This window comes from Pseudophryne corroboree, chromosome 5 (assembly GCF_028390025.1).
Source record: "Pseudophryne corroboree isolate aPseCor3 chromosome 5, aPseCor3.hap2, whole genome shotgun sequence".
NCBI lineage: Eukaryota > Metazoa > Chordata > Amphibia > Anura > Myobatrachidae > Pseudophryne > Pseudophryne corroboree.
Window position 1 is genome coordinate 173,060,781 of NC_086448.1, and position 11,001 is coordinate 173,071,781.

Here is an 11,001-nt window from a genome sequence, read left to right on the forward strand (position 1 = left end):
CCGGCTGCACTAAACACTCTTTCGGAGTACACACTGGAGGAGGGGCAACTTATGTAAAATAAAGCCAGTTTGTGTAAGGCATCCAAATTGCCTCTTTTTCCTGCCAATGTACATACGGACTGTCTGACATGCCTACTTGGATGCTGTCACTCATATAATCATCCACCATTCTTTCAATGGTGACAGAATCATATGCTGTGATAGTAGACATGTCAATAATTGTTGGTGGGTCCTTCAGTCCGTACCAGATGTCAGCACTCGCTCCTGACTGCCCTGCATCACCGCCAGTGGGTGGGCTAGGAAATCTTATCCTTTTCCTCGCAGCCCCAGTTGCAGGAGAAAAAGAAGGAGGAGCTGTTGACGGATCACGTTCCACTTAACATAGTAACATAGTATCTGAGGTTGAAAAAAGACAATTGTCCATCGAGTTCAACCTATTTGTGGTCTCCTATGCATGATGATTTGACTAAAATTTCTGACTGATGCTGCTGTCAGCCGTTACATTTTATCCCTATTTATAGTAACTATAATGCATGACTATGCACCATACCCCTAGATATCCTTATCCATTAGGAATTTATCTAACCCATTCTTAAAGGTGCTGACAGATTCCGCCATTACAACTCCCTCGGGTAGGGAATTCCAAACATGTATTGTCCTTACCGTGAAAAAGCCTTTACGCCGTATTGTGCGGAATCTCCTCTCCTCTAACCTGAGCGAGTGTCCACGAGTCCTCTGTGTTGATCTAACCAAAAACAGGTCCCGCGCAAGCTCTGTGTATTGTCCCCTTATATATTTGTAGATGTTGATCATATCCCCTCTTAGTCTCTGCTTTTCCAATGTAAACATGCCTAGTCTTTCAAGCCTTTCCTTGTATTCCATCGTCTCCATGCCCTTAATTAGTTTGGTCGCCCTCCTCTGTACCTTTTCAAGCTCCAGGATATCCTTTTTGTAGTACGGTGCCCAGAATTGTACACAGTATTCAAGGTGTGGCCTCACTAGTGATTTATATAACGGGAGTATAATACTCTCGTCCCTAGCATCAATACCCCGTTTTATGCATGCTAATATCTTATTAGCCTTCTTTGCTGCAGTCCTACTTTGGGTACTACTGCTTAGCTTGCTATCTATGAGGACACCTAAGTCCTTTTCCAGTACAGAATCCCCTAATTTTACCCCATTTAGTAGGTAGGTGTAATTTATGTTCTTGTTACCACAGTGCATTACCTTACACTTGTCTGTGTTGAAGCGCATTCTCCATTTGGCTGCCCATGCTTCTAATTTAACTAAGTTGTTCTGAAGAGACTCGGCATCCTCCTCTGTATTTATAGCCTTACACAATTTGGTATCATCTGCAAAAATTGACACCATGCTCTCCAGACCTTCTGTTAGGTCGTTAATGAAAATATTTAACAATAGCGGTCCTAATACTGAGCCTTGCGGCACACCACTTAGCACTTCAGTCCAAGTTGAAAAAGATCCATTAACCACAACGCGCTGCTTCCTATTATCTAACCAGTTTTTGACCCAAGTGCATATTGTGCTTCCTAGCCCTGATTATTGTAGCTTGTAGATAAGTCTCATGTGTGGTACAGTATCGAACGCTTTGGCAAAGTCTAAAAAGATTACATCCACGTCTTTACCCTGATCTAGGTTTGCGCTTACTGTTTCATAAAAGCCAAGTAAGTTGGTTTGACAGGATCTGTCCTTCATAAACCCATGTTGATTCCTTTTAATGACCTTATTGGTTTCAAGGAACTTCTGAATACTATCTCTTAGAATACCTTCCAATACTTTCCCCACTATAGATGTAAGACTAACTGGTCTATAATTACCTGGTTCAGCTTTACTTCCCTTTTTGAATATAGGCACTACTTCCGCTATACGCCAGTCTTTGGGAACCATACCTGATATAACTGAATCCTTAAAGATCAAAGATAGCGGTTTTGCCAGTTCAGAGTGAAGCTCCATTAGAACCCTTGGATGAATACCATCGGGCCCTGGTGATTTATTAATCTTTAAATGTTTTAATCGGTCACAGACTACTTCCTCGCTTAAATAAGTACCTATCAGTGTGCTATTCTCATTATTGAGATTGTGCGTTAGTCCCTGAATTGGGTCCTCACGAGTGAATACTGTTGAAAAAAACTCATTTAGTGTGTCCGCTATGTCATTATCATTTTTGCTTAAGACTCCCAACGTGTCTTTTAAAGGGCCTATACTCTCCTTCTTTAATCTCTTGCTATTAATGTATTTAAAGAATTTTTTGGGATTCGCTTTGCTTTCCTTTGCTACTAGTTTTTCAGTTTCTACTTTAGCCGCTCTTATTTCCTTTTTGCAAATTTTGTTACATTCCTTATAGTGCTGAAATGACTCTGCTTCCCCGTCAGATTTGCATTTTTTAAATGCTCGCCTTTTCTTGCCCATAAGTTCCTTAACATAAGTTCCTTAATCTTTTTGTTAAGCCACATCGGTTTATGATTTTTATTCCTTTTTTTGCTACTCATAGGAATACATTTGAGTGTATTTTTAGCTAGCAGGAATTTTAGTACCTCCCATTTCTACGTAGTATTTTTTCTTAAAAACAAACCTTCCCATTCAATATCCCTGAAAAATACCCTCATCTTTTCAAAATTTGCTTTGCTAAAGTTTAAAGTCCTAGTTGAGCCAGTATAGGGCTGTTTATAGAAACTGATATTGAATGTGACCATATTGTGGTCGCTGTTTCCTATGGGTTCCCCTACTATAATACCTGATACCAAATCCCCATTGTTTGTTAATACCAGGTCTAAGATTGCATTGTACCTAGTTGGTTCCTCAATTAGTTGTACTAAGTAGTTATCATTAAGTGTGTTTAAAAACATATTGCCCCTAGCAGTATCACATGAATCGTTTTTCCAGTTTATCTCTGGATAGTTAAAATCTCCCATCACTACTATGTCCCCTACTCCTGCTGCTCTTTCAATTTGCTTTAGTAACAATTCATCATCAGATGCGTTGATACCAGGCGGCCTATAGCATATACCCAATACTAACTTTTTTATTCCTTTTTCCCCGCATGCAATTTCTACCCATAATGTCTAAGTTGACAATTTTCTCACCAGCAGGTCTTTGAACCTCTGCAGACTTGTGTCGGCCAGAAAGACAGATACAACGTAGGCTTTAAACCTAGGATCAAGCATGGTGGCCAATGTAGCGCTCTGATTTCAACAGATTGACCACCCTTGAATCCTAGCAAAGCGAATGAAGGGCTCCATCCACAAGTCCCACATACTTTGCGGAATCGCTCCGTCTTAGCTCCTCCTTCAATTTCTCCAGCTGCTTCTGTAAAAGCCTGATGAGGGGAATGACCTGACTCAAGCTGGCAGTGTCTGAACTGACTTCACGTGTGGAAAGTTCGAAGGGTTGGAGAACCTTACACAAGACGGAAATCATTCTCCACTGTGCTTGAGTCAGGTGCATTCCCCTCCTTTGCCTATATCATAGGTGGATGTATAGGCTTGAATGGCCTTTTGCTGCTCCTCCATCCTTTGAAGCATATAGAGTGTTGAATTCCAGCTTGTCACCACCTCTTGCTTCAGGTGATGGCAGGGCAGGTTCAGGAGTGTTTGATGGTGCGCCAGTCTTCGGCACGCTGTGGATGAATGCCGAAAGTGGCCCGCAATTTTTCGGGCCACCGACAGCATCTCCTGCACATCCCTCTCATTTTTCAAAAAATTCTGTACCACCAAATTAATCGTATGTGCAAAACATGGGACGTGCTGGAATTTGCCCACATGTAATGCACGCACAATATTGGTGGCGTTGTCCGATATCATATATCCCAAGGAGAGTCGAATTGGGGTAAGCCATTGTGCAATGATGTCCCTCAGTTTCCGAAAGAGGTTGTCAGTGGTGTGCCTCTTACGGAAAGCGGTGATACATAGCGTAGCCTGCCTAGGAACGAGTTGGCGTTTGCGAGATGCTGCTACTGGTGCCGCTGCTGTTGTTGCTGCGGGAGGCCATACATCTACCCAGTGGGCTGTCACAGTCATATAGTCCTTGGTCTGCCCTGTTCCACTTGTCCACATGTCCATGGTTAAGTGGACAGTGGGTACAACTTAATTTTTTAGGATACTGAGGACACTTTTTCTAACGTCCCTGTACAATGTCGGTACTGACTGCCTAGTGGAGTGGAACCTAGATGGGATTTGATACCGGGGACACAGCACCTCAAACAATTCTCTAAGTCTCACTGAACCAATGGCGGATACCGGACGCACGTCTAACACAAACAGACTGCTGTCATATTTCTTCTTCCTCACAAAGGACTGCTGGAAGTCAATTGCTTCATTGAAGTAGTACAAGTTGTCTTCCGACTTTCCCTCTGGGTTGACAGTCGACTCCCAGCAGCAACTACAGCAGCGGTAGCAACAGCAGGCGTACCACTCAAGGATCCTCCGGAATCCCGGTTAGGAGAGGACTCCTCAGTCTTGAAAGTGACATGACCTGCAGGACTACTGACATTCCTGACTGAGGAGGAAGTTGACGTTGAGGGAGTTGGTGGTGTGGCTTGCAGGAGCTTGGGTACAAGAGGAAGAAGGGAATTAGGTCTCAGTGAACTGCTTATGCTCTTACCCAACGTTTCACAACTTGACACTGACTTCTGATGAATGTGTAGCAGGTGACGTATAAGGGAGGATGTTCCTAGGTGGATAACATCCTTACCCCTACTTATTACAGATACAAATACAGAGACAACACACGGCTTGACACCTGTTGTCCGCATTTGTGGAGAAATAATTCCACACTGAAGAGGTGGCTTTTTTTGGTATTTTGCCCAGGCATCACAATGGGCTTCTTCATCCAATGGACAACAGGTGTCTTCCCCAGTGCCTGATTTAAACAAACCACATCACCATCAGAATCCTCATCATCAACTTCCTCCTCTGCGCCAGCAACACCCATATCCTCATCCTGGTGTACTTCAACAGTGACATCTTCACTTTGAATATCAGTAACTGGACAGTGGGTGCTCCTTCCAGCACTTGGAGGGGGCGTGCAAATGGTGTAAGGAGTGACCTCTTCCCGTCCAGTGTTGGGAAGGTTAGGTATCGCAACCACCGACACACTTGGGGTAAATTTACTAAGATGGGAGTTCTATTTAAGATGTGATGTTGCCCATAGCAACCAATCAGATTCCAGGTTTTATTTGCTAGAAGGTACTAGATAAATGAGAAGTAGAATCTGATTGGTTGCTATGGGCAACATCCCATCTTAAATAGAACTCCAATCTTAGTAAATTTACCCCTTGGACTCTCCTTGGGGAATTGTGCTTTTTCCAGCTTAACTCATCATTTTTCCAGCAGGAGGATGAGGGCTTCCATCGTCATGTGAAGCTGAACCACTTGTCATGAACATAGGCCAGGGCCTTAGCCGTTCCTTGCCACTCCGTGTCGTAAATGGCATATTGGCAAGTTTACATTTCTCCTCAGACCATTTAAATTTCTTTTTTTGGGTCTTTTTACTGAACTTTGGCTTTTTGGATTTTACATACCCTCTACATTGGGTATCGGCCTTGGCAGACGACGTTGATGGGATTTCATCGTCTATGTCATGACTAGTGGCAGCAGATTCATCACTAGGAGGAAGTGGTTCTTGATCTTTCCCTATTTTATCCTCCAAATTTTTGTTCTCCATTATTTTTCTGAAGTTATATAATAATATGCGGTACAGGAGAGCGTACCTCTACACCACACAGGGCAAACCCTGTTAAAATTATTTGGATTAAATATTAATAACCCCTTTATTTGGAGTAAATAATATGCAGCACAGGACAGCACCACTGAACTTATATGGCAGCACCACTGGACTGGATTTATACAGAATTATATGGATTTATATGGAATTATACCACAGGATCACTGGATTTATACGGCAGTACCGCTGAACATATACGGCAGTATCAATGGACATATACGGCAGTATCACTGGACATATACGGCAGTATCAATGGACATATACGGCAGTATCACTGGACATATATACGGCAGTATCACTGGACTGGAATTATACGCCAGTACCACTGGAATTATACGGCAGGATCACTGGATTTATACACCAGTACCACTGGAATTATACGGCAGGATCACTGGAATTATACGGCAAGATCACTGGATTTATACGGCAGTACCGCTGGACATATACGGCAGTATCAATGAACATATACGGCAGTATCACAGGACATATACGGCAGGATCACTGGATTTATACACCAGTTCCACTGGAATTATACGGCAGGATCACTGGAATTTTACGGCAGGATCACTGGATTTATACGGCAGTACCGCTGGACATATGCGGCAGTATCAATGAATATATACGGCAGTACCACTGGACATATACAGCAGCACAGCGACACCCCCACTGGACTGATGCAGGACAACACAGCACCACTGCAATGGACTGGACTTATACAAAAGCACTGGACATATGGCAGCAGAGGACACCACCACTGTGACTGGACTGATGCAGCACAAGATACTACCACTGTACTGATGCAGGATAACACAGCAACACTGGACTGGACTTATACAGCAGCACTGGACATATGGCAGCAGAGGACACCACCACTGTGACTGGACTGATGCAGCACAAGACACCACCACTGGACTGATACAGTATAACACAGCAACACTGGACTGGACTTATACAGCAGCACTGGACATATGGCAGCAGAGGACACAACCACTGTGACTGGACACTGGACATATGCAGCACAAGACACTACCACTGAGGACAGAGACACGTCCTCTCTCTACAATCTCCAATGCCGGAGTGAAAATGGCAGGGACGCACTACTCCTTATATGGAATCCAAATCCTGCGAGAATCCAACAGTGGGATGATGACGTTTTGCCTCGTTCTGGTTTCCGAGTCAGGCGGGAAAACCCGAGCCTGACTCGGATCCGGGCTTGTGACGTGAAGTCCATGGGGGTTCGGTTCTCTGAGAACCGAACCCGCTGTTCTCTAAATTTTACATATATCACAATATACAATGCACAGTGTCAGAGTTGTTGGAGATCAGGTGTAATTTTACATATATCTCAATATACAATGCACAGTGTCAGAGTTGTTGGAGATAAGGTGTAATTTTTAATCTCTGTTAGGATGGAATAGAACCTTTTTCCATATTGTTCTAGCTGGTACTTGTATCCTTTGATAGTGTCAACTCTACTGGGTCTTCTTTAGACACAGCTGCCTGTCAGTGACACACCCACAACATGCCTGCACCTGGCTAGCCACCCCCCTGTTACATCGTAGGAACGCCCAGTGGAAATCACTCTTACTGTGTCCAAATTCATCCTGCATCTGAGTGGTGACCATGGAGACAGTTTACAGATTATCACTAAGAACAAGAGTGGAAAAGGTGGCTGCCTATTTGGTACATTGGCTAATATTGTAAAAAAAACTTTGGGTGTAATTTATTAATTAATTATACTTTGTTTTAAATGAAAATGCATCTGCTGGAGATCGCAATACACTTTCAGTGTGAGAGAATCCAACCCAATCAAAGTATACCATGTGTGTGTGAGTATGTGTGTGTGTGTATATATATCTATATATAATGTTGTTGTTGTTGTTGTTGTTAATATTTAGTGATGAGCGGGTTCGGTTCCTCGGGATCCAAACGCCCCCGAACTTCACCCTTTTTTGCACGGGTCCGAGCAGACTCGGATCCTCCCGCCTTGCTCGGTTAACCTGAGCGCGCCTGAACGTCATCATCCCGCGGTCGGATTCTCGCGAGATTCGTATTCTATATAAGGAGCCGCGTGTCGCCACCATTTTTCACTCGTGCATTGGAGATGATCGTGAGAGGACGTGGCTGGCGTCCTCTCAGTTTCTATGTTCAGTGGGCTGCAAATATCTGTGCTCAGTGTGCTGCAAATATCTACGTTCTCTGCCTGAAAAACGCTCCATATCTGTGCTCAGTGTGCTGCAAATATCTGTGCTCAGTGTGCTGCAAATATCTACGTTCTCTGCCTGAAAAACGCTCCATATCTGTGCTCAGTGTGCTGCAAATATCTGTGCTCGCCTCAGTGTGCTAATTGCTTTATTGTGGGGACTGGGGACCAGCAGTATTATATAGTAGGAGGACAGTGCAGAGTTTTGCTGACCAGTGACCACCAGTATTATACGTTCTCTGGGGGTAATTCCAAGTTGATCGCAGCTGGAAATTTTTTAGCAGTTGGGCAAAACCATGTGCACTGCAGGGGAGGCAGATATAACATGTGCAGAGAGAGTTAGATTTGGGTGTGGTGAGTTAAATCTGCAATCTAAATTGCAGTGTAAAAATAAAGCAGCCAGTATTTAACCTGCACAGAAACAAAATAACCCACCCAAATCTAACTCTCTGCAAATGTTACATCTGCCCCCCTGCAGTGTTCATGGTTTTGCCCAACTGCTAAAAAATGTCCTGCTGCGATCAACTTGGTATTGCCCCCACTGCCTGAAAAACGCTCCATATCTGTGCTGCATTGTAGTATATGGTATCCGTTCACATGGTCGACCATGTTATGGTCGACAGTCATTAGGTCGACCACTATTGGTCGACATTGACATGGTCGACATGGGCACATGGTCGACACATGAAAATGGTCGACACATGAAAGGTCGACACATGAAAAGGTCGACATGAGTTTTTTAACTTTTTTTTCTTTTGGGGAACTTTTCCATACTTTACGATACACATGGACTACGATTGGAACGGTAAAGTGTGCCGAGCGAAGCGGTAGCAGAGCAAAGGCACCATGCCCGAAGCATGGCGAGCGAAGCGAGCCATGCGAGGGGACGCGGTGCACTAATTGGGGTTCCCAGTCACTTTACGCAAAAAACGACACCAAAAAAAGTTTAAAACTCATGTCGACCTTTTCATATGTCGACCTTTCATGTGTCGACCATGTGTCCATGTCGACCATGTCAATGTCGACCAATAGTGGTCGCCCTAATGACTGTCGACCATAACATGGTCGACCATTCATACCGGAACCGTAGTATATAGTAGGAGGACAGTGCAGAATTTTGCTGACCAACAGTATATATATAGCAGTACGGTACAGTAGTCCACTGCTCTACCTCTGTGTCTTCAAGTATACTATCCCATCCATACCTGTGGTGCATTTAAGTTTTGCACAGTATATATATAGTAGGAGGACAGTGCATAATTTTGCTGACCACCAATATATAATATATAGCAGTACGGTACAGTAGTCCACTGCTCTACCTACCTCTGTGTCATCAAGTATACTAACCATCCATACCTGTGGTGCATTTAAGTTTTGCACAGTATATATATAGTAGGAGGACAGTGCATAATTTTGCTGACCACCAGTATATAATATATAGCAGTACGGTACAGTAGGCCACTGCTCTACCTACCTCTGTGTCATCAAGTATACTATTCATCCATACCTGTGGTGCATTTAAGTTTTGCACAGTATATATATATAGTAGGAGGACAGTGCATAATTTTGCTGACCACCAGTATATAATATATAGCAGTACGGTACAGTAGGCCACTGCTCTACCTACCTATGTGTCGTCAAGTATACTATCCATCCATACCTGTGGTGCACTTAAGTTTTGCACAGTATATATATAGTAGTAGGACAGTGCATAATTTTGCTGACCACCAGTATATAATATATAGCAGTATGGTACAGTAGTCCACTGCTCTACCTACCTTTGTGTCGTCAAGTATACTATCCATCCATACCTGTGGTGCATTTAAGTTTTGCACAGTATATATATAGTAGGAGGACAGTGCATAAAATTGCTGACCACCAGTATATAATATATAGCAGTACGGTACAGTAGGCCACTGCTCTACCTACCTCTGTGTCGTCAAGTATACTATCCATCCATACCTGTGGTGCATTTAAGTTTTGCACAGTATATATATAGTAGGAGGACAGTGCATAATTTTGCTGACCACCAGTATATAATATATAGCAGTACGGTACAGTAGGCAACTGCTCTACCTACCTCTGTGTCGTCAATTATACTATCCATCCATACCTGTGGTGCATTTAAGTTTTGCACAGTATATATATAGTAGGAGGACAGTGCATAATTTTGCTGACCACCAGTATATAATATATAGCAGTACGGTACAGTAGGCCACTGCTCTACCTACCTCTGTGTCGTCAAGTATACTATCCCATCCATACCTGTGGTGCATTTAAGTTTTGCACAGTATATATATAGTAGGAGGACAGTGCATAATTTTGCTGACCACCAGTATATCATATATAGCAGTACGGTACAGTAGGCCACTGCTCTACCTACCTCTGTGTCGTCAAGTATACTATGCATCCATACCTGTGGTGCATTTAAGTTTTGCACAGTATATATATAGTAGGAGGACAGTGCATAATTTTGCTGACCACCAGTATATAATATATAGCAGTACGGTACAGTAGGCCACTGCTCTACTTACCTCTGTGTCGTCAAGTATAATATCCATCCATACCTGTGGTGCATTTAAGTTTTGCACAGTATATATATAGTAGGAGGACAGTGAATAATTTTGCTGACCACCAGTATATAATATATAGCAGTACGGTACAGTAGGCCACTGCTCTACCTACCTCTGTGTAGTCAAGTATACTACAAAAGTTCAGTAAAATGACCCAAAAATCAAAATTAAAAGCGTCTGATGAGAAGCGTAAACTTGCTAATATGCCATCTACGACACAGAGTGGCAAGGAACGGCTGAGGCCCTGGCCTATGTTCATGGCTAGTGGTTCAGATTCACATGAGGATGGAAGCACTCATCCTCTCGCTAGAAAACTGCAGTGCCACTCCTAGATGGGCCAGGTGTTTGTGTCGGCCACTTGGGTCGTTTAGCTTAGTCACACAGCTACCTCATTGCGCCTCTTTTTTCTTTGCATCATGTGCTGTTTGGGGACTATTTTATTGAAGTGCCATCCTGTCTGACACTGCAGTGCCACTCCTAGATGGG